The 25,981-nt window shown below is 40.1% G+C and overlaps 1 long non-coding RNA gene across 1 annotated transcript in view; it reads right to left on the reverse strand.

Moving 5' to 3' along the window:
• Positions 1-25,981, reverse strand: part of LOC139421744 (uncharacterized) — a 261,838-nt gene that overhangs the window by 1,907 nt on the left and 233,950 nt on the right. Inside the window, exon 2 of the long non-coding RNA XR_011635677.1 lies at positions 769-836. This is a non-coding gene — a long non-coding RNA (uncharacterized lncRNA). The remainder of the gene's footprint in view (positions 1-768; positions 837-25,981) is intronic.

Here is a 25,981-nt window from a genome sequence, read left to right on the forward strand (position 1 = left end):
TCTGAGGGGGAAATCATTGATCCATTCAGAAAGTTTATTAGCAACAAGAGATTTTATATTATGTAAAGTAGACTAGGTTATAATGTACAGTAGTGGGTTGTTAGTGATATGTTATATTATGTAAAGTAGACTAGGTTATAATGTATAGTAGTGGGTTGTTAGTGATATGTAGATGTTATATTATGTAAAGTAGACTAGGTTATAATGTATAATGTATAATAGTAGTTTGTTAGTGATATGCAGATCAAGGTCTATACCTCGGCTACAGCCTACATATCATAGATGACCAGTCTAAACCTGTTCAGATCAGTTCACATAACGTTACAGGCCTACCAGTAGCAGGACAGAGAATGTACTGTATATAACCTACATATCATAGATGACCAGTCTAAACCTTTTCAGATCAGTTCACATAATGTTATAGTCCTACCAGTAGCAGGACAGAGAATGTACTGTATATAACCTACATATCATAGATGACCAGTCTAAACCTGTTCAGATCAGTTCACAGAGACCATCAGGTTTGTCAGCATGATAAGTGATCATAACTCAAACCTACTCTGACTATTGAATGTCTGACATCAACTAACCTTATAATAGTGTGTAGAAAGCCAAGACCAACGAGATTTTGCCCATCTTTCCTACGTCTCAACACATTTATCTGACTTCTAATGTCCTGAGAAATATGTGCCACAGTTTCAGCCATTTTATAACTGCGTAGGCTACAAACATACTTTTAATTTCACATGAGGAAATCACATAACTTACAGTCACTGGTGCAGACGCCTGTTTTCTTACAGATGAAGTAGCTTTCATAGACAACTCATTCAACCAGCCTAAACAACAGTAAATACAAGATGTCAAACAGTCAAAGGAGAATCCTGATAGAGTCATATACATTAGAGAGAGGTATATATATCCTGATAGAGTCATATACATTAGAGAGAGGTATATATATCCTGATAGAGTCATATACATTAGAGAGAGGTATATATATCCTGATAGAGTCATATACATTAGAGAGGTATATATATCCTGATAGAGTCATATACATTAGAGAGGGGTATATATATCCTGATAGAGTCATATACATTAGAGAGGTATATATATCCTGATAGAGCCATATACATTAGAGAGAGGTATATATATCCTGATAGAGTCATATACATTAGAGAGAGGTATATATATCCTGATAGAGCCATATACATTAGAGAGAGGTATATATATCCTGATAGAGCCATATACATTAGAGAGAGGTATGTATATCCTGATAGAGTCATACACATGGAAGACAGATGTTTTGCTCCAGATGTAGGATCTTAATTTGAGACAGTTTACTACAGCAGAAAAATTATGTGGATTATAATTAACATTTTAAAGCGGAAAGTGGAAATGACAAACTTCAGAAGCCTTTTAAAACATCAAATACACTGCAAGTTTTAGTTTTCCTGCAACAGGGTGATCAAATTCAGATCCTACATCTGCACAGAGATTATGCCTTTATCTGAAAAAGGAAGTTTGAGTTATTAGCAATGAAGTTGCAACTGTCAACTGCTGTAAACCTCTGTGATTGGATGTTATAGACCCCAATCTGAACAGTTTCTTCCCCGTGGTTACAGCCTTTAGCTCTATGCTCAGTCTACCTAGTTCAATATATTGTTGTACGTAAACTTTGTGCAAACTCCACCGCCTGTATTCTGTCTCTTAATGTTTTCTTTCACTAGCAGCACCATGTCACCATGTTAAATAATGTGTTCAGATGTAGGATCTTTCCAACTCTGAGGACATGTCATTGTGATGTAATTTATTACATTACAACCTGTTGCTAAAGGCAACTAGAAGGCTGAACCCAGAAGACAACTCTAAATCAACACTTACTGATATTATCCTAAAATCCTTTCACTCGTATTATTGTGTCTCTTTGTTCAACGAATGTCGGGCAGCTTGTGCTGTTAATATAGTTGAAAACAGCAGGCAGAGAGGTCAACACCCTACAGGCAGCCTGTGCTGTTAATATAGTTGAAAACAGCAGGCAGGGAGGTCAACACCCTACAGGCAGCCTGTTCTGTTAATATAGTTGAAAACAGCAGACAGGGAGGTCAACACCCTACAGGCAGCTTGTGCTGTTAATATAGTTGAAAACAGCAGGCAGGGAGGTCAACACCCTACAGGCAGCCTGTGCTGTTAATATAGTTGAAAACAGCAGGCAGGGAGGTCAACACCCTACAGGCAGCCTGTGCTGTTAATATAGTTGAAAACAGCAGGCAGGGAGGTCAACACCCTACAGGCAGCCTGTGCTGTTAATATAGTTGAAAACAGCAGGCAGGGAGGTCAACACCCTACGGGCAGCCTGTGCTGTTAATATAGTTGAAAACAGCAGGCAGGGAGGTCAACACCCTACGGGCAGCCTGTGCTGTTAATATAGTTGAAAACAGCAGGCAGGGAGGTCAACACCCTACGGGCAGCCTGTTCTGTTAATATAGTTGAAAACAGCAGGCAGGGAGGTCAACACCCTACAGGCAGCCTGTGCTGTTAATATAGTTGAAAACAGCGGGCAGGGAGGTCAACCAACACCCTACGTATTGCACCAATAGGGTTAACCTACATGGTGGGAATTGTTACCTGGCTCACACAAAAGCATGTCTCAGACACCACTTCTGACACCAATGTAGCAAACAGCAGGGCAGGGAAGTGAACCCAGGTTGCATGTGTTAAAGGTGAACAACCTACGCATCGCACCATTGGCATCAATTGGGTAACTTGGTTGGAATTGTGACGTGGCTCATTTAGAAAGGATCACTACACTATAGAGGAACTATGATACAATTACATTATCATATGAAATGTAGAGGATCACTACACTACAGAGGAACTATGATACAATTACATTATCATATGAAATGTAGAGGATCACTACACTATAGAGGAACTATGATACAATTACATTATCATATGAAATGTTAAATGTAGAACTATATGAATGTTGATATATTGAATTTGACTTGACCACGTCCAGTCAGCTCCATGTTGTGTGATTAAACTGACACCAACCTGTCTCAGTAGAAGTAGACTGTTAGGAGTGTTATACTGTCATTCACTATACTAACATTACACCAGACATTTAATGTCTCTACTGTTAGGAGTGTTATACTGTCATTCACTATACTAACATTACACCAGACATTTAATGTCTCTACTGTTAGGAGTGTTATACTTCACTATACTAACATTACACCAGACATTTAATGTCTCTACTGTTAGGAGTGTTATACTGTCATTCACTATACTAACATTACACCATACATTTAATGTATCTACTGTTAGGAGTGTTTTACTGTCATTCACTATACTAACATTACACCAGACATTTAATGTATCTACTGTTAGGAGTGTTTTACTTCACTATACTAACATTACACCAGACATTTAATGTCTCTACTGTTAGGAGTGTTATACTGTCATTCACTATACTAACATTACACCAGACATTTAATGTCTCTACTGTTAGGAGTGTTATACTTCACTATACTAACATTACACCATACATTTAATGTCTCTACTGTTAGGAGTGTTATACTGTCATTCACTATACTAACATTACACCATACATTTAATGTCTCTACTGTTAGGAGTGTTATACTGTCATTAACTATACTAACATTACACCAGACATTTAATGTATCTACTGTTAGGAGTGTTATACTGTCATTCACTATACTAACATTACACCATACATTTAATGTATCTACTGTTAGGAGTGTTATACTGTCATTCACTATACTAACATTACACCAGACATTTAATGTATCTACTGTTAGGAGTGTTATACTTCACTATACTAACATTACACCAGACATTTAATGTCTCTACTGTTAGGAGTGTTATACTGTCATTCACTATACTAACATTACACCAGACATTTAATGTCTCTACTGTTAGGAGTGTTTTACTGTCATTCACTATACTAACATTACACCAGACATTTAATGTCTCTGCACACTTTACAATAATCCCTGGCAGGATTCTCACCTTGTAGCCTGAATTCACAACCAGAACATGTCAAGTCATTTAAAAAATATTTTCTGTTCTGTTCTGTATATTCTGATGGGTGAGGCCTGAGCTGGAATGTGAAGCTAACTGAAGCTGTCTAACTTTAGAAAACCAGTATATCTAGCTAGTATCATAGTTTACCCCTCAGGCTACGTTCAGGTTTCAGCATCAGGCAGGTATCAACATGCCGAGTCGTAGGCTACAACCTGGGTTGTATTCATTAGTTTACTCCACAGCCAACAGTTTTAAATGGCACTAATGAATACACAAAACCTGTTTTGAGCAAGTGTAAGTTGTTGTTAGTCTTTCCACACAAAATACCTCCCTGAGTGAAAACCATTAACAGTAGATTAGAAAGAGAAGATGTTTGTTTGTTGCTTGTTGTGTTTTAAGTCTGTTTTGAGAAGACAAGTCTATAGACATATGATACAGTAGGAGATCACCCTGGTCTATAGACCTATGATACAGTAGGAGATCACCCTGGTCTATAGACCTATGATACAGTAGGAGATCACCCTGGTCTATAGACCTATGATACAGTAGGAGATCACCCTGGTCTACAGACCTATGATACAGTAGGAGATCACCCTGGTCTATAGACCTATGATACAGTAGGAGATCACCCTGGTCTATAGACCTATGATACAGTAGGAGATCACCCTGGTCTATAGACCTATGATACAGTAGGAGATCACCCTGGTCTATAGACCTATGATACAGTAGGAGATCACCCTGGTCTATAGACCTATGATACAGTAGGATATCACCCTGGTCTATAGACCTATGATACAGTAGGAGATCACCCTGGCCTATAAACCTATGATACAGTATGAGATCACTCTGGTCTATAGACATATGATACAGTAGGATATCACCCTGGTCTATAGACCTATGATACAGTAGGAGATCACCCTGGTCTATAAACCTATGATACAGTAGGAGATCACCCTGGTCTATAGACCTATGATACAGTAGGAGATCACCCTGGTCTATAGACCTATGATACAGTAGGAGATCACCCTGGGACACACAGATGGGCACAGAACAAATTCACCCCACGCATCTAATTTATATCAAACATTTAAGGCCTATTATAACACTGTTCACCAGAAATATCATCAGCTATATGAATACACATAACACTATCATCAACTATATGAATACACATAACAATATCATCAACTATATGAATACACATAACAATATCATCAACTATATGAATACACATAACAATATCATCAACTATATGAATACACATAACAATATCATCAACTATATGAATACACATAACTATATCATCAACTATATGAATACACATAACAATATCATCAACTATATGAATACACATAACTATATCATCAACTATATGAATACACACAACAATATCATCAACTATATGAATACACATAACAATATCATCAACTATATGAATACACACAACAATATCATCAACTATATGAATACACATAACAATATCATCAACTATATGAATACACACAACAATATCATTAACTATATGAATACACATAACAATATCATCAACTATATGAATACACATAACAATATCATCAACTATATGAATACACATAACAATATCATCAACTATATGAATACACACAACAATATCATCAACTATATGAATACACATAACAATATCATCAACTATATGAATACACATAACAATATCATCAACAATATGAATACACATAACAATATCATCAACTATATGAATACACATAACAATATCATCAACTATATAACAATATCATCAACTATATTAATACACATAACAATATCATCAACTATATGAATACACACAACAATATCATCAACTATATGAATACACATAACAATATCATCAACTATATGAATACACATAACAATATCATCTACTATATGAATACACACAACAATATCATCAACTATATTAATACACATAACAATTGTCGTCTTACCTTTTATCTCTCAATAGAAACAGAGTCTGAATGATCATCAGGTCGTCAAAAGTTAGTTTCATTTGCTCTGCTCATTTACATATCAGGTTCTGCCTGTTCTCTCTCCCACTCCGTCTCTCTTTACAGCTCTTACAATGTGCCTTGGCATACATTCTACAACTGTCTGGAACTCTATTCTTCTGTCTCTCTCCATCACTTTCTCTGAGTCGTCTGTTGCTGTCTCTGTGTCTTGTCTGGTGTCTCTCTCCATCATATCCTATTCTGTTGGTGTCTCTGTGTCCTCTGTTGCTGTCTCTGTGTCTTGTCTGGTGTCTCCATCATAACCTATTCTGTTGCTGTCTCTGTGTCTTGTCTGGTATCTCTCTCCATCATATCCTATTCTTCTGTTGCTGTCTCTATGTCTTGTTTGGTGTCTCCATCCTATCCTATTCTTCTGTTGCTGTCTCTGTGTCTTGTCTGGTGTCTCCGTCATATCCTATTTCTCTGTTGCTGTCTCTGTGTCTTGTTTGGTGTCTCTCTCCGTCATATACTATTTCTCTGTTGCTGTCTCTGTGTCCTCTGTTGCTGTCTCTGTGTCTTGTCTGGTGTCTCCATCATAACCTATTCTGTTGCTGTCTCTGTGTCTTGTCTGGTGTCTCTCTCCATCATATCCTATTCTTCTGTTGCTGTCTCTGTGTCTTGTCTGGTGTCTCTCTCCATCACATCCTATTCTTCTGTTGCTGTCTCTGTGTCTTGTCTGGTGTCTCTCTCCATCACATCCTATTCTTCTGTTGCTGTCTCTGTGTCTTGTCTGGTGTCTCTCTCCATCATATCCTATTCTTCTGTTGCTGTCTCTGTGTCTTGTCTGGTGTCTCTCTCAGTCATGTCCTATTCCTCTGTTGCTGTCTCTGTGTATTGTCTGTGTCTCTCTCCATCATATCCTATTCTGTTGCTGTCTCTGTGTATTGTCTGTGTCTCTCTCCATCACCAGAAAATGTTGAGGGTTAGGCATACTATAATACAACATTCACAACATGACAACACAACTACACAACACCATTAAATACAGTTGAGGGTTACTACAATACAACATGACAACACAACTACATAACACCATTAAATACAGTTGAGGGTTACTACAATACAACATGACAACACAACTACATAACACCATTAACTACAGTTGAGGGTTACTACAATACAACATGACAACACAACTACATAACACCATTAAATACAGTTGAGGGTTACTACAATACAACATGACAACACAACTACATAACACCATTAAATACAGTTGAGGGTTACTACAATACAACATGACAACACAACTACATAACACCATTAAATACAGTTGAGGGTTACTACAATACAACATGACAACACAACTACATAACACCATTAAATACAGTTGAGGGTTACTACAATACAACATGACAACACAACTACATAACACCATTAAATACAGTTGAGGGTTACTACAATACAACATGACAACATGACAACACAACTACATAACACCATTAAATACAGTTGAGGGTTACTACAATACAACATGACAACATGACAACACAACTACATAACACCATTAAATACAGTTGAGGGTTACTACAATACAACATGACAACACAACTACATAACACCATTAAATACAGTTGAGGGTTCCTACAATACAACATGACAACACAACTACATAACACCATTAAATACAGTTGAGGGTTACTACAATACAACATGACAACACAACTACATAACACCATTAAATACAGTTGAGGGTTACTACAATACAACATGACAACATGACAACACAACTACATAACACCATTAAATACAGTTGAGGGTTACTACAATACAACATGACAACACAACTACACAACACCATTAAATACAGTTGAGGGTTACTACAATACAACATGACAACATGACAACACAACTACATAACACCATTAAATACAGTTGAGGGTTACTACAATACAACATGACAACATGACAACACAACTACATAACACCATTAAATACAGTTGAGGGTTACTACAATACAACATGACAACACAACTACATAACACCATTAAATACAGTTGAGGGTTACTACAATACAACATGACAACACAACTACATAACACCATTAAATACAGTTGAGGGTTACTACAATACAACATGACAACACAACTACACAACACCATTAAATACAGTTGAGGGTTACTACAATACAACATGACAACATGACAACACAACTACATAACACCATTAAATACAGTTGAGGGTTACTACAATACAACATGACAACACAACTACATAACACCATTAAATACAGTTGAGGGTTACTACAATACAACATGACAACACAACTACATAACACCATTAAATACAGTTGAGGGTTACTACAATACAACATGACAACACAACTACACAACACCATTAAATACAGTTGAGGGTTACTACAATACAACATGACAACATGACAACACAACTACATAACACCATTAAATACAGTTGAGGGTTACTACAATACAACATGACAACATGACAACACAACTACATAACACCATTAAATACAGTTGAGGGTTACTACAATACAACATGACAACACAACTACATAACACCATTAAATACAGTTGAGGGTTACTACAATACAACATGACAACACAACTACATAACACCATTAAATACAGTTGGAATGTAGTTAGAACTCAAACTGTTTCCGTCAAACAGAAAAACAACAATAAATCTGGATCAACACATTTAGATTTCTAGATGCTGCACTTTGCTGTTTCATTACCCAGACAGCTGTTTAAGGTCAGACCAAGGCAGAGTGTAGAATCAGTACTTAGGGTTCAAAGGTCAGATCAGTGGTCACGGTTAATATGCATGGAAAAACAAACAAACTTTAAAGCCATTTTTCTCAGATTCACTGTTTGTGTAGATGCTCTTTGTCTCTGTAGGACAGTAGTTCAGGTGGCTGTTTGTCTTTGTAGGACAGTAGTTCAGGTGGCTGTTTGTCTCTGTAGGACAGTAGTTCAGGTGGCTGTTTGTCTTTGTAGGACAGTAGTTCAGGTGGCTGTTTGTGTAGATGTTCTTTGTCTCTGTAGGACAGTAGTTCAGGTGGCTGTTTGTGTAGATGCTGTTTGTCTTTGTAGGACAGTAGTTCAGGTGGCTGTTTGTCTTTGTAGGACAGTAGTTCAGGTGGCTGTTTGTCTCTGTAGGACAGTAGTTCAGGTGGCTGTTTGTGTAGATGCTCTTTGTCTCTGTAGGACAGCAGTTCAGGTGGCTGTTTGTCTTTGTAGGACAGTAGTTCAGGTGGCTGTTTGTCTCTGTAGGACAGTAGTTCAGGTGGCTGTTTGTCTCTGTAGGGCAGTAGTTCAGGTGGCTGTTTGTCTCTGTAGGACAGTAGTTCAGGTGGCTGTTTGTCTCTGTAGGACAGTAGTTCAGGTGGCTGTTTGTGTAGATGCTGTTTGTCTTTGTAGGACAGTAGTCCAGGTGGCTGTTTGTGTAGATGCTGTTTGTCTTTGTAGGACAGTAGTCCAGGTGGCTGTTTGTGTAGATGCTGTTTGTCTTTGTAGGACAGTAGTTCAGGTGGCTGTTTGTATAGATGCTGTTTGTCTCTGTAGGACAGTAGTTCAGGTGGCTGTTTGTGTAGATGCTGTTTGTCTTTGTAGGACAGTAGTTCAGGTGGCTGTTTGTGTAGATGCTGTTTGTCTTTGTAGGACAGTAGTTCAGGTGGCTGTTTGTGTAGATGCTGTTTGTCTTTGTAGGACAGTAGTTCAGGTGGCTGTTTGTGTAGATGCTGTTTGTCTTTGTAGGACAGTAGTTCAGGTGGCTGTTTGTCTTTGTAGGACAGTAGTTCAGGTGGCTGTTTGTGTAGATGCTGTTTGTCTCTGTAGGACAGTAGTTCAGGTGGCTGTTTGTCTTTGTAGGACAGTAGTTCAGGTGGCTGTTTGTGTAGATGCTGTTTGTCTTTGTAGGACAGTAGTCCAGGTGGCTGTTTGTGTAGATGCTGTTTGTCTCTGTAGGACAGTAGTTCAGGTGGCTGTTTGTCTTTGTAGGACAGTAGTTCAGGTGGCTGTTTGTCTCTGTAGGACAGTAGTTCAGGTGGCTGTTTGTCTCTGTAGGACAGTAGTTCAGGTGGCTGTTTGTGTAGATGCTGTTTGTCTTTGTAGGACAGTAGTCCAGGTGGCTGTTTGTGTAGATGCTGTTTGTCTCTGTAGGACAGTAGTTCAGGTGGCTGTTTGTCTTTGTAGGACAGTAGTTCAGGTGGCTGTTTGTGTAGATGCTGTTTGTCTCTGTAGGACAGTAGTTTAGGTGGCTGTTTGTGTAGATGCTGTTTGTCTTTGTAGGACAGTAGTTCAGGTGGCTGTTTGTGTAGATGCTGTTTGTCTTTGTAGGACAGTAGTTCAGGTGGCTGTTTGTCTCTGTAGGACAGTAGTTCAGGTGGCTGTTTGTCTTTGTAGGACAGTAGTTCAGGTGGCTGTTTGTCTTTGTAGGACAGTAGTTCAGGTGGCTGTTTGTCTTTGTAGGACAGTAGTTCAGGTGGCTGTTTGTGTAGATGCTGTTTGTCTCTGTAGGACAGTAGTTCAGGTGGCTGTTTGTCTTTGTAGGACAGTAGTTCAGGTGGCTGTTTGTGTAGATGCTGTTTGTCTCTGTAGGACAGTAGTTCAGGTGGCTGTTTGTCTTTGTAGGACAGTAGTTCAGGTGGCTGTTTGTGTAGATGCTGTTTGTCTTTGTAGGACAGTAGTTCAGGTGGCTGTTTGTATTTGTAGGACAGTAGTTCAGGTGGCTGTTTGTGTAGATGCTGTTTGTCTTTGTAGGACAGTAGTTCAGGTGGCTGTTTGTGTAGATGCTGTTTGTCTTTGTAGGACAGTAGTTCAGGTGGCTGTTTGTGTAGATGCTGTTTGTCTTTGTAGGACAGTAGTTCAGGTGGCTGTTTGTGTAGATGCTGTTTGTCTTTGTAGGACAGTAGTTCAGGTGGCTGTTTGTGTAGATGCTGTTTGTCTTTGTAGGACAGTAGTTCAGGTGGCTGTTTGTGTAGATGCTGTTTGTCTCTGTAGGACAGTAGTTCAGGTGGCTGTTTGTCTTTGTAGGACAGTAGTTCAGGTGGCTGTTTGTCTCTGTAGGACAGTAGTTCAGGTGGCTGTTTGTCTCTGTAGGACAGTAGTTCAGGTGGCTGTTTGTCTCTGTAGGACAGTAGTTCAGGTGGCTGTTTGTCTTTGTAGGACAGTAGTTCAGGTGGCTGTTTGTCTCTGTAGGACAGTAGTTCAGGTGGCTGTTTGTGTAGATGCTGTTTGTCTTTGTAGGACAGTAGTTCAGGTGGCTGTTTGTGTAGATGCTGTTTGTCTTTGTAGGACAGTAGTTCAGGTGGCTGTTTGTGTAGATGATGTTTGTCTTTGTAGGACAGTAGTTCAGGTGGCTGTTTGTGTAGATGATGTTTGTCTTTGTAGGACAGTAGTTCAGGTGGCTGTTTGTGTAGATGCTGTTTGTCTTTTTAGGACAGTAGTTCAGGTGGCTGTTTGTCTCTTTAGGACAGTAGTTCAGGTGGCTGTTTGTGTAGATGCTGTTTGTCTCTGTAGGACAGTAGTTCAGGTGGCTGTTTGTCTTTGTAGGACAGTAGTTTAGGTGGCTGTTTGTGTAGATGCTGTTTGTCTTTGTAGGACAGTAGTTCAGGTGGCTGTTTGTGTAGATGCTGTTTGTCTTTGTAGGACAGTAGTTCAGGTGGCTGTTTGTCTTTGTAGGACAGTAGTTCAGGTGGCTGTTTGTGTAGATGCTGTTTGTCTTTGTAGGACAGTAGTTCAGGTGGCTGTTTGTGTAAATGCTGTTTGTCTTTGTAGGACAGTAGTTCAGGTGGCTGTTTGTGTAGATGCTGTTTGTCTTTGTAGGACAGTAGTTCAGGTGGCTGTTTGTCTCTGTAGGACAGTAGTTCAGGTGGCTGTTTGTCTTTGTAGGACAGTAGTTCAGGTGGCTGTTTGTGTAGATGCTGTTTGTCTTTGTAGGACAGTAGTTCAGGTGGCTGTTTGTTTAGATGCTGTTTGTCTTTTTAGGACAGTAGTTCAGGTGGCTGTTTGTCTCTTTAGGACAGTAGTTCAGGTGGCTGTTTGTGTAGATGCTGTTTGTCTCTGTAGGACAGTAGTTCAGGTGGCTGTTTGTCTTTGTAGGACAGTAGTTCAGGTGGCTGTTTGTGTAGATGCTGTTTGTCTCTGTAGGACAGTAGTTCAGGTGGCTGTTTGTGTAGATGCTGTTTGTCTCTGTAGGACAGTAGTTGAGGTGGATGTTTGTCTTTGTAGGACAGTAGTTCAGGTGGCTGCCCTTGCACTTAGTCTTCCTGTTGTCCCTCCCATCGGCATGGCTACACCTTCCTGAAAACAATGACTCCATTCTTTGCTGAAACCTGTTCTGCCAGTTCATGTCCTTAAAGACTAGAATGTTCCAATGTGGTCACCCAAAGAGGTTACAAGATAGTTCACACATGCATCTTTCAGGGTAACTCTCAAACAGACATGTCACATTTCTGGTTCGTCCATAACTTGTTTCCTGCTTGTAGCAGGTCGTGTTAACAGGAATCCTCTTCTCTAACTAAAAGTCATGTGATTTCATGAGAATATTTTTCTGCAGTGAGTGTAATGCAAGTCAAGGTGTCCTGGGATGAATTTCAACTAGATTAATAAACAGCATTGTTATATTAACTGTTGTAATAAAAACACATCTATGCTGTAATTTTCTTTATGTTGGTTAGCTTTTAAAGACATCAGATTGGTTCAGTGAAATGTGTTGTTTTACTGGGTCAGTCATAGTCGTATGATAGGTGTTGTTGTACAGGGTCAGTCATAGTGGTATGATAGGTGTTGTTTTACTGGGTCAGTCATAGTAGTGTGATAGGTGTTGTTTTACTGGGTCAGTCATAGTAGTATGATAGGTGTTGTTTTACAGTGTCAGTCATAGTAGTATGATAGGTGTTGTTTTACAGGGTCAGTCATAGTAGTATGATAGGTGCAGTGTGTTGTTTTATAGGGTCAGTCAAAGTAGTATGATAGGTGCAATGCAGGTACATCAGAGACAGAGGCGTTACTGTTACCTATGACAATCCGGTCTCAGCCTTCCTCTGCCTACATTGTTAGTCATACAAACCACAACTCCTCCCATTTTACACATGGTCTTGGTCATGTGCCAAGAACACTTATTTCTCCATTCTCATTTCCCCAGGCCCTTGCGGATCAGAAACATCCTGGTGAGAAAACATGTTTTTAACAGAGATGGGAAGTGCTAACAAAATAGCCTCCAACAAGCTTTCAACCAATTTAGCAGATGAGGTGAGGAACCCACATTGCTTCCAGAATGTACCGAAGCCTAAATAAATGCTCTAGTAAGAGCAAACAGTTGTGCAGCCTGAGCTGACAGATGAGCTGGTAGTTCAGCACTGCCAAGGCAGCAGCTACTCTTCCTGGGTTCTGGCAAAATTAAGATAATTTTAATAAATATTTAATAAAGATAAAATGTATTAATTTATACAAATTTAAAAACAGCACAATACATTCATTACAGAATTCACAACATACTAAGTCCTCAGGTCCATACTCCACTACCACATGTCTACAATGAAAACTCCATGAGTACATCTGTGTATAGTGCGTATGTTATCATGTGTGTGTGTATAGTGTGTATGTTATCATGTGTGTGTGTATAGTGTGTATGTTATCATGTGTGTGTGTATAGTGTGTATGTTATCATGTGTGTATGTATAGTGTGTATGTTATCATGTGTATGTGTATAGTGTGTATGTTATCATGTGTGTGTGTATGTTATCATGTGTGTATGTATAGTGTGTATGTTATCATGTGTGTGTGTATAGTGTGTATGTTATCATGTGTGTGTGTATGTTATCATGTGTGTGTGTATAGTGTGAATGTTATCATGTGTGTGTGTGTATAGTGTGTATGTTATCATGTGTGTGTGTATAGTGCGTATGTTATCATGTGTGTGTGTATAGTGTGTATGTTATCATGTGTGTGTGTATAGTGTGTATGTTATCATGTGTGTGTGTATGTGTTACGGATACCATTATCCTGTGTGTGTGTGTGTGTTTCTTTTCGCTCCTTTTCCCCTCACAGGTGAAAATCATCACTCCCCAATCAATCACCAATCAGAAGACACACCTCCTCCTGTTTCCTACCCTATCACAGTTCCTTCCCCATGGTTTAAAAACCCAATCATTTGTTTGCTCTAGAGCTCAATCTCTTTGTAAATGCCATGTTTGTAGATCTCTGTTTTTGTAGATTTCAGGAGCTCAATCTCTCTGTAAATGCCATGTCTGTAGGTCTCTGTGTTTCACTCGCTCTCTGTATTAATTGACCTCTCTTTTGTTTGAGCATCTCCATAGCACTTTGTCATCACCTGTGAGTATTGTTTTTGGTTATGGTGTTTGTTTGTTTGCTGGTGGAAAAAGGGGGAACCAAGACAAGTCGCCCATGGGCATACACTACCCGTAGGTGAACTTTGTTAAATACACTAGTTAGAACTGGGCGGACCACCCACTGTATTTTTGGTTAGTTAGTTAGCTGTTGTTAAAGTAGGCTAGTCTAGCTTAGGGGTTTGGTTAGTTAGTTAGCTGTTGTTAAAGTAGGCTAGTCTAGCTTAGGGGTGTGTTTGGTTAGTTAGCTGTTGTTAAAGTAGGCTAGTCTAGTTTAGGGGTGTTTTTGCATATTTATTGTTTCTTTCCTTGGGTCCAGCTCAGCCCCTTTTCCTCCTCCCCCCATTACGTGTGTTTATAAATAAACCTGGAGTTTGACGGTAGATTTCAGTTGTCGTGGTTATTTCGTTCACACTTTTACTTTGTCACTATTATAATTTGCATGAGTTATGTTACGGGTCTCATTACCATCCCCCCCTAGACTCTCGGGCCAAAAGGGATTAGTAACATAAGCGGGGGCTCATCCGGGATCTGTCATAACTGACACCCATGCAGATTGTTGTAGTGGTATAGTTCAGTGTTGCGCGTCATAGCTGAAGTAGCATTAGTGTTTGCTATTTTCTTTGGCTCTTGTGAAGTAGTTTAAGATGGCTACTTTTGATTTGAAATCCTTTTTTGGATAACCCTTTGTGGGAGGTTTTTGACAAATGTCGTAGAGTTGATTTAATGACCTTGGCTGACCATTATTCAGTATCGATTCCGCAGAGTTTAGTTAAGGCGGAGGTTAAACAGCTAGTATTAAATGTACTGTTGGAAGAGCAGGTGCTTGTGTTACCGCTGCCTGAGTCTACTAACCCTGTAGGGGATGATGCTGCTCCTGTAAGCCCATTGGTGTCTGATAATGAGGGAGAGGCTAAAACGCCAGCCACATTGTCCCATTTTGATCCACTCTCCCCACTGTCAAACGGTGATGCCAGGAGGGATGTCCGTTTAGCACAGTTACAACTGGAGGCAGAAGAGAGCCCAAATTAGGCGAGAGACTCTCCAGTTGGAGATGTGTAAAATTGAGGCAGAAAAAGAACAGCGGCAGATGCCGTTTAAAATGCGCCAGATGGAACTGGAGGCAGAGACAGCGAGGCTTTTTAGGGATGGTTGGCTACTACCGTAGCTTCTGTAAAAATGTATCTGCGGTAGTTGCTCCATTGACCGATTTGCTTAGTCCGGCAAGACCATTTGTGTGGTCCCCTGATTGTAAGAGAGCTTTTGAATCAGCGAAAGCACTCTTATGTAGTACCCCTGTACTTGCTGCTCCAGATTTTGAACAACCGTTCAAACTTGAGGTAGATGCTAGTGCCAGAGGTGCTGGTTCTGTTCTACTGCAGCAGGACAAGAGTGGAGTGGATCATCCCGTTTGTTATTTTTCCCGTAAATTTAATAAATGTCAAACGAACTATGCGACAATAGAACAAGAAGCTCTTGCTTTGTTGTTGGCTCTGCAATACTTTGAGGTATACATTGGTTCCAGTGCCCTACCAGTGATTGTGTATACTGACCATAACCCCTTAGTGTTTCTCCACCGGATGTACAACCAGAACCAACGCCTTATGCGTTGGGCGCTGATTGTACAAAATTATAATTTGGAGATCCGCCACAAAAAGGGTTCAGATAAAGTGTTGGCAGATGCTTTGTCTCGTGTGTAAATGATTTTTGTATGTTTTGCAAGGTTGACTTAGTTATTATTGTGAGTATTAATTGTAATACTGTGGTCGCAATCCCCCCTAGGGTTGCTCTTTTAAGGGTGGGAGTGTTATGGATACAAGTATCCTGTGTGTGTTTCTTTTCTCTCCTTCTCCCCTCACAGGTGAAAATCATCACTCCCCAATCAGTCACCAATCAATCATCAATCAGAAGACACACCTCCTCCTTTTTCCTACCCTATCACAGTTCCTTTCCCTTGGTTTAAAAACCCTGTCAGTTGTTTGCTCTAGAGCTCAATCTCTCTGTAAATGCCATGTCTGTAGGTCTCTGTTTCAGTCTCTCGTTGTGTATTAACCTCTCTTTTGTTTGAGCACCTCCATAGCACTTTGTCATCACCTGTGAGTATTGTTTTTGGTTATGGTGTTTGTTTGATAGCTGGTGGGAAAAGGGGAAACCAAGACAAGTCGCCCATGGGCATACACTACCCGTAGTTAGACTTTGTTAAATACACTAGTTAGAACTGGGCGGACCACCCACTGTATTTTTGGTTAGTTAGCTGTTAAAGTAGGCTAGTCTAGTTTAGGGGTGTTTTTGAATACTTATTATTTCTTTCCTTGGGTCCAGCTCAGCCCCTTTTCCTCCTCCCCCCATTACCGTGTGTTTATAAATAAACCTGGAGTTTGACGCTAGATTTCAGTAGTTGTGGTTATTTTGTTCTCACTTTTACTTTCTCACAATTATAATTTGCACGAGTTATGTTACGGGTCTCACTACCATCCCCCCCCTAGACTGTCGGGCCAAAAGGGATTCGTAACACCCCATATCCCTAGCTTCTCTTTATTCAACCTGCCATCTACCCACCTGGGGACTGAGGGTTATGAGTGAACCCCCACACCACTGGCTTCTCTTTATCCAACCTGCCATCTACCCACCTGGGGACTGAGGGTTATGAGAGAACCCCCAAATCACTAACTTGTATGGTCTACAGCCTTGAAAAGATGAGGGGATGACTGGGAGGCAGGTTGGCATGTATTGTCATGAATCTTGCCCTGGAGGCAGGTTGGCATTTATTGTCATGAATCTTGCCCTGGAGGAAGTTCAGTAAAGTGGTCACTATCTGACACAGGCACAAAGTAATACAATCTGATTTTAATCCTACAGCCAATTTTTACTTTGGAGCTGGGGCTAGGGGGCACAAGGAGTAAAGGGAACACCCTATTCCATTCAGCTGAAAAATTATTCTTTAGTAATATTTCATGTTCCCACATTAACAATACAATGTATTGTACAGCAAATGAAAGATTAACAAGATGTTTATCTACCCATCGTGTCCGATTTAAAAAAATAAATAAAACAAAATGTTTTACAGTGAAAACACAACATATTTATGTTAGATGACCATTAAATTCAAAAACACACACATTTTTCAGTCACAAAAGCATAAATATAGATTAAATAACTATAGATAATATTAATCACTAACCTTTGATTATCTCCATCAGATGACACTCATATGACATCATGTTATACATGTATTGTGTGTTTTGTTCAATAATGTGCATATATATAAATCTGTTTACATTGGCGCGTTACGTGCAGTAATGTTTTGATTCCAAAACATCCGGTGATTTTGCAGAAATACTCACAATAAACATTGATAAAACATGCAATTGTTTTCACAGAATTAAAGATACATGTATCCTCTATGCAACCGCTGTGTCAGATTTAAAACGAACTGTACGGAAAAATAATAATCTGAGAACGACGTTCAGAACCCAAAGAAATAGCCGCCATTTTGGCGTCAACAGAAGCTACAAAAAACACTAAATATTCACTTTGAATATCTTCATCAGAAGGCAGTTCCAGGAATCCCAGTTCGACAACAAATGACTGATCTGTTTCATAAAGTTCCAAAAAGCCCATAATTTAGCCACTTGTTGTTAGCTTGTTCAGAACAGCATTCAATCTTCAAAAAGCACGAGTAATTCCTCCAGACAAAAACTCAAAAAGTTCCGTTGCAGGTCGTAGAAACAAGTCAAATAATGTATGCAATCCATATTTAGGATGTTTTAAACATTAATCAGCAATAAGGTTCCAACCGGAGAATTTCATTGTCTGAAGAAAAGCATAGGAACGGGAGGACACTCTCTCGTGACCTCGCATAACGAGACCGAGGCTTTCTGCCAGACCACCCACTCAAAGAGCTATTATGAGCCCCACCTTAATAGTAGAATCATGCAACCAGAATCTAAAGACGGTGACATCTTGTGGAAGCCCTAGGAAGTGCATGCTCATCCATATCTAAGGTAGACATCCAATGGCACTGTTTTCTAAATTGAGTTCTCACTTCCTGTTTGGAATTCTTCTCAAGGAATTCTTCTTGTCTGCCATATGAGTTCTGTTATACTCACAGACATAATTCAAACAGTTTTAGAAACTTCAGAGTGTTTTCTATCCACCAGTTATAATATTATGCATATATTCCCATCTGGGACTGAGTAGGAGGCAGTTCACTCTGGGCACACCTTTCATCCAAAAAGCCCCCTAGCATCAACAGGTTCTAAATATCTGGAGGAAATCACGCAGTTCTGCCTCCAGGTCAAGATTCATGACAAACATGAACCTGCGACTGGGAGAGGCAATGTAAAATCTAAATTTAGCAGTTAGGTTAGCGAAATTCTTTTGCTTCTAGTTCCGACAATGCAGTAATAACCAACGAGTAATCTAACCTAACGATTTCACAACAATGACCTTATTTACACAAGTGTAAATGGATAAAGAATATGTACATAAAGATACATGAATGAGTGATGGTACAGAACAGCATAGACAAGATGCAGTAGATGGTATCGAGTACAGTATATACATAAAGATACATGAATGAGTGATGGTACAGAACAGCATAGGCAAGATGCAGTAGATGGTATCGAGTACAGTATATACATATGAGATGAGAAATGTAGGGTGTGTAAACATTATATTAAGTGGCATTGTAAAGTGGCTAGTGATGCATTTTTTCCCATCAATTCCCATCAATTCCCATTATTAAAGTGGCTGGAGTTGAGTCAGTATGTTGGCAGCAGCCACTCAATGTTAGTGGTGGCTGATAAACAGTCTGATGGCCTTAAGATAGAAGCTGTTTTTCAGTCTCTCGGTCCCTGCTTTGATGCACCTGTACTGACTTCGCCTTCTGGATGATAGCGGGGTGAACAGGCAGTGGCTCGGGTGGTGATGATGCACCTGTACTGACCTCGCCTTCTGGATGATAGCAGGGTGAACAGGCAGTGGCTCGGGTGGTGATGATGCACCTGTACTGACTTTGCCTTCTGGATGATAGCAGGGTGAACAGGCAGTGGCTCGGGTGGTGATGATGCACCTGTACTGACCTCGCCTTCTGGATGATAGCGGGGTGAACAGGCAGTGGCTCGGGTGGTGATGATGCACCTGTACTGACTTCGCCTTCTGGATGATAGCGGGGTGAACAGGCAGTGGCTCGGGTGGTGATGATGCACCTGTACTGACTTCGCCTTCTGGATGATAGCAGGGTGAACAGGCAGTGGCTCGGGTGGTGATGATGCACCTGTACTGACCTCTCCTTCTGGATGATAGCGGGGTGAACAGGCAGTGGCTCGGGTGGTGATGATGCACCTGTACTGACTTCGCCTTCTGGATGATAGCAGGGTGAACAGGCAGTGGCTCGGGTGGTGATGATGCACCTGTACTGACTTCGCCTTCTGGATGATAGCAGGGTGAACAGGCAGTGGCTCGGGTGGTGATGATGCACCTGTACTGACCTCTCCTTCTGGATGATAGCGGGGTGAACAGGCAGTGGCTCGGGTGGTGATGATGCACCTGTACTGACCTCTCCTTCTGGATGATAGCGGGGTGAACAGGCAGTGGCTCGGGTGGTGATGATGCACCTGTACTGACCTCTCCTTCTGGATGATAGCGGGGTGAACAGGCAGTGGCTCGGGTGGTTGTTGTCCTTGATGATCTTTATGGCCTTTCTGCGACATCAGCAGTGTATGTGGAGCGTATGTCCATATATAATTGTACTATTTGTTATTCAACATAAAAGACGTACAACAAATGATCACATTGGTATTTTAACGGTGTTATTGTTTAAATTGTTTAAATTTTAGAGTTTAAATGTTGAAACAGAGGATGCATCTAAAACAGTATAAAACAAGATGATAAACAGAGGATCCATCTAAAACAGTATAAAACAAGATGATAAACAGAGGATCCATCTAAAACAGTATAAAACAAGATGATAAACAGAGGATCCATATAAAACAGTATAAAACAAGATGATAAACAGAGATCCATCTAAAACAGTATAAAACAAGATGATAAACAGAGGATCCATCTCAAACAGTATAAAACAAGATGATAAACAGAGGATCCATCTAAAACAAGATGATAAACAGAGGATCCATCTAAAACAGTATAAAACAAGATGATAAACAGAGGATCCATCTAAAACAGTATAAAACAAGATGATAAACAGAGGATCCATCTAAAACAGTATAAAACAAGATGATAAACAGAGGATCCATCTAAAACAGTATAAAACAAGATGATAAACAGAGGATCCATCTAAAACAGTATAAAACAAGATGATAAACAGAGATCCATCTAAAACAGTATAAAACAAGATGATAAACAGAGGATCCATCTAAAACAGTATAAAACAAGATGATAAACAGAGGATCCATCTAAAACAAGATGATAAACAGAGGATCCATCTAAAACAGTATAAAACAAGATGATAAACAGAGGATCCATCTAAAACAGTATGAAACAAGATGATAAACAGAGGATCCATCTAAAACAGTATAAAACAAGATGATAAACAGAGGATCCATCTAAAACAGTATAAAACAAGATGATAAACAGAGGATCCATCTAAAACAGTATAAAACAAGATGATAGACAGAGGATCCATCTAAAACAGTATAAAACAAGATGATAAACAGAGGATCCATCTAAAACAGTATAAAACAAGATGATAAACAGAGGATCCATCTAAAACAGTATAAAACAAGATGATAGACAGAGGATCCATCTAAAACAGTATAAAACAAGATGATAAACAGAGGATGCATCTAAAACAGTATAAAACAAGATGATAAACAGAGGATCCATCTAAAACAGTATAAAACAAGATGATAAACAGAGGATCCATCTAAAACAGTATAAAACAAGATGATAAACAGAGGATCCATCTAAAACAGTATAAAACAAGATGATAGACAGAGGATCCATCTAAAACAGTATAAAACAAGATGATAAACAGAGGATCCATCTAAAACAGTATAAAACAAGATGATAAACAGAGGATCCATCTAAAACAGTATAAAACAAGATGATAAACAGAGGATCCATCTAAAACAGTATAAAACAAGATGATAAACAGAGGATCCATCTAAAACAGTATAAAACAAGATGATAAACAGAGGATCCATCGAAAACAGTATAAAACAAGATGATAAACAGAGGATCCATCTAAAACAGTATAAAACAAGATGATAAACAGAGGATCCATCTAAAACAGTATAAAACAAGATGATAAACAGAGGATCCATCTAAAACAGTATAAAACAAGATGATAAACAGAGGATCCATCTAAAACAGTATAAAACAAGATGATAAACAGAGGCTCCATCTAAAACAGTATAAAACAAGATGATAAACAGAGGATCCATCTAAAACAGTATAAAACAAGATGATAAACAGAGGATCCATCTAAAACAGTATAAAACAAGATGATAAACAGAGGATCCATCTAAAACAGTATAAAACAAGATGATAAACAGAGGATCCATCTAAAACAGTATAAAACAAGATGATAAACAGAGGATCCATCTAAAACAGTATAAAACAAGATGATAAACAGAGGATCCATCTAAAACAGTATAAAACAAGATGATAAACAGAGGATCCATCTAAAACAGTATAAAACAAGTGCAGTATGTTCTGAGAATGTTACTTTAACGTCAACTCATAACGTCACACTATAACTTCATGGGAGTCTTGTGGAAAGACTGCATGTTGTTTTGGGGGGATTGAGTGACGTCTTCATCAACATTTGCAGAATATTCCTGTAATATTTTCACCTCTTGTCAGACGCCAACAGTCTAGTCGGCTGCAGACATTCATAAGGAGCTCAAGTAGTTTATTTGCCATTTGCAGGTATTAAAAGTAATACATACATTGTAATTCCTTGTTGGAGCTCTCTCACATATAGGACAGTACATACCAGTGGAGGCTGGTGAGGGGAGGACGGCTCATAATAATGTCTGGAACAGAGTGAATGAAATGGAACACATGGAAACCACGTGTTTGATACCATTCCACTTATTCCCCTCCAGCCATTACAAGCCTGTCCTCCCCAATTAAGGTCCCACCAACCTCCTGTGGTACAAACACAAACAGTAAAATATATCATAAAAATGCAAAGTGGTAAAAGATCAGAAAAGGAAGCAAAAGGTTCAGTCATGTTCTAATAGTCTGATGGAAACAGTTTAGGTTGATGATTTAACAGGCAGATAGAACTGGGATAGAAGCTGTTCTAGAACCTGTGGTCCAGAAACTGATTTAACAGACAGATAGAACTGGGATAGAAGCTGTTCTAGAACCTGTGGTCCAGAAACTGATTTGACAGGCAGATAGAACTGGGATAGAAGCTGTTCTAGAACCTGTGGTACAGAAACTGATTTAACAAGCAGATAGAACTGGGATAGAAGCTGTTCTAGAACCTGTGGTCCAGAAACTGATTTAACAGACAGATAGAACTGGGATAGAAGCTGTTCTAGAACCTGTGGTCCAGAAACAGATTTAACATGCAGATAGAACTGAGATAGAAGCTGTTCTAGAACCTGTGGTCCAGAAACTGATTTAACAGGCAGATAGAACTGGGATAGAAGCTGTTCTAGAACCTGTGGTACAGAAACTGATTTAACAGGCAGATAGAACTGGGATAGAAGATGTTCTAGAACCTGTGGTCCAGAAACTGATTTAACAGGCAGAAAGAACTGGGATAGAAGCTGTTCTAGAACCTGTTATCCAGAAACTGATTTAACAGGCAGATAGAACTGGGATAGAAGCTGTTCTAGAACCTGTGGTCCAGAAACTGATTTAACAGGCAGATAGAGCTGGGATAGAAGCTGTTCTAGAACCGGTGGTCCAGAAACTGATTTAACAGGCAGATAGAACTGGGATATAAGCTGTTCTAGAACCTGTGGTCCAGAAACTGATTTAACAGCCAGATAGAACTAGGATAGAAGCTGTTCTAGAACATGTGGTCCAGAAACTGATTTAACAGGCAGATAGAGCTGGGATAGAAGCTGTTCTAGAACCTGTGGTCCAGAAACTGATTTAACAGGCAGATAGAACTGGGATAGAAGCTGTTCTAGAACCTGTGGTCCAGAAACTGATTTAACAGGCAGATAGAACTGGGATAGAAGATGTTCTAGAACCTGTGGTCAATAAATTGATTTAACAGGCAGATAGAACTGGGATAGAAGCTGTTCTAGAACCTGTGGTGCAGAAACTGATTTAACAGGCAGATAGAACTAGGATAGAAGCTGTTCTAGAACCTGTGGTCCAGAAACTGATTTAACAGGCAGATAGAGCTGGGATAGAAGCTGTTCTAGAACCGGTGGTCCAGAAACTGATTTAACAGGCAGATAGAACTGGGATAGAAGCTGTTCTAGAACCTGTGGTCCAGAAACTGATTTAACAGGCAGATAGAACTGGGATAGAAGCTGTTCTAGAACCGGTGGTCCAGAAACTGATTTAACAGGCAGATAGAACTGGGATAGAAGCTGTTCTAGAACCTGTTATCCAGAAACTGATTTAACAGGCAGATAGAACTGGGATAGAAGCTGTTCTAGAACCTGTGGTCCAGAAACTGATTTAACAGGCAGATAGAACTGGGATAGAAGCTGTTCTAGAACCTGTGGTCCAGAAACTGATTTAACAGGCAGATAGAACTGGGATAGAAGCTGTTCTAGAACCTGTGGTCCAGAAACTGATTTAACAGCCAGATAGAACTAGGATATAAGCTGTTCTAGAACATGTGGTCCAGAAACTGATTTAACAGGCAGATAGAGCTGGGATAGAAGCTGTTCTAGAACCTGTGGTCCAGAAACTGATTTAACAGGCAGATAGAACTGGGATAGAAGCTGTTCTAGAACCTGTGGTCCAGAAACTGATTTAACAGGCAGATAGAACTGGGATAGAAGATGTTCTAGAACCTGTGGTCCAGAAACTGATTTAACAGGCAGATAGAACTGGGATAGAAGCTGTTCTAGAACCTGTGGTGCAGAAACTGATTTAACAGGCAGATAGAACTAGGATAGAAGCTGTTCTAGAACCTGTGGTCCAGAAACTGATTTAACAGGCAGATAGAGCTGGGATAGAAGCTGTTCTAGAACCGGTGGTCCAGAAACTGATTTAACAGGCAGATAGAACTGGGATAGAAGCTGTTCTAGAACCTGTGGTCCAGAAACTGATTTAACAGGCAGATGGAACTGGGATAGAAGCTGTTCTAGAACCGGTGGTCCAGAAACTGATTTAACAGGCAGATAGAACTGGGATAGAAGCTGTTCTAGAACCTGTGATCCAGAAACTGCCTAGCAACCACTGGTTCTCACTAGACTGGTGCCCTGAATGGCTATGTCTTCATTGGAGTTTTTCATGTTTTGTTTTCTGTGTTTATAGGACTTAGTGACAGAATAAGGAGTCTGTTTGTTCTCAATCCCATCAGAAATCATCCTCATTTGAAGGTCCTGTGTCCTATCAATTATAGGAAGACGTGTGTGTGTGTGTGTGTCCAGTGTGTGTGTGTGTGTCTCCAGTGTGAGTGTGTGTCCAGTGTGTGTGTTTGTGTATGTCCAGTGTGTGTGTGTGTGTCCATTGTGTGTGTGTGTGTGTCCAGTGTGTGTCTGTGTGTCCAGTGTGTGTGTGTGTGTGCGTGTGTGTCCAGTGTGTGTGTGTGTTTGTGTCCAGTGTATGTGTGTGTGTGTCCAGTGTGTGTCCAGTCCAGTGTGTGTGTGTGTGTGTGTGTGTGTGTGTGTGTGTGTCCAGTGTGTGTGTGTGTGTCTCTGTGTGTGTCCAGTGTGTGTGTGTGTGTGTGTACAGTGTGTGTGTGTGTGTGTGTGTCCAGTGTGTGTGTGTGTATGTCCAGTGTGTGTCTAGTGTGTGTGTGTGTGTGTCCAGTGTGTGTGTGTGTGTGTGTCCAGTGTGTGTGTGTGTGTGTGTGTCCAGTGTGTGTGTGTGTGGGTGTCCAGTGTGTGTCCAGTGTATGTGTGTGTGTGCGTGTGTCTGTCCAGTGTGTGTGTGTGTTTGTGTCCAGTGTATTTGTGTGTGTGTCCAGTGTGTGTCCAGTCCAGTGTGTGTGTGTGTGTGTGTGTGTGTGTTTGTGTGTGTGTGTGTGTCCAGTGTGTGTGAGTGTGTGTCTCTGTGTGTGTCCATTGTGTGTGTGTGTGTGTGTCCAGTGTGTGTGTGTGTGTGTGTGTGTGTCCAGTGTGTGTGTGTGTGTCTCTGTGTGTGTCCAGTGTGTGTGTGTGTGTGTGTACAGTGTGTGTGTGTGTGTGTGTGTCCAGTGTGTGTGTGTGTATGTCCAGTGTGTGTCTAGTGTGTGTGTGTGTGTGTCCAGTGTGTGTGTGTGTGTGTGTCCAGTGTGTGTGTGTGTGTGTGTGTCCAGTGTGTGTGTGTGTGGGTGTCCAGTGTGTGTCCAGTGTATGTGTGTGTGTGCGTGTGTCTGTCCAGTGTGTGTGTGTGTGTTTGTGTCCAGTGTATTTGTGTGTGTGTCCAGTGTGTGTCCAGTCCAGTGTGTGTGTGTGTGTGTGTGTGTTTGTGTGTGTGTGTGTGTCCAGTGTGTGTGAGTGTGTGTCTC

The sequence above is a fragment of the Oncorhynchus clarkii genome, chromosome 12 (genome assembly GCF_045791955.1).
Source record: "Oncorhynchus clarkii lewisi isolate Uvic-CL-2024 chromosome 12, UVic_Ocla_1.0, whole genome shotgun sequence".
NCBI classification, from domain to species: Eukaryota; Metazoa; Chordata; class Actinopteri; order Salmoniformes; family Salmonidae; genus Oncorhynchus; species Oncorhynchus clarkii.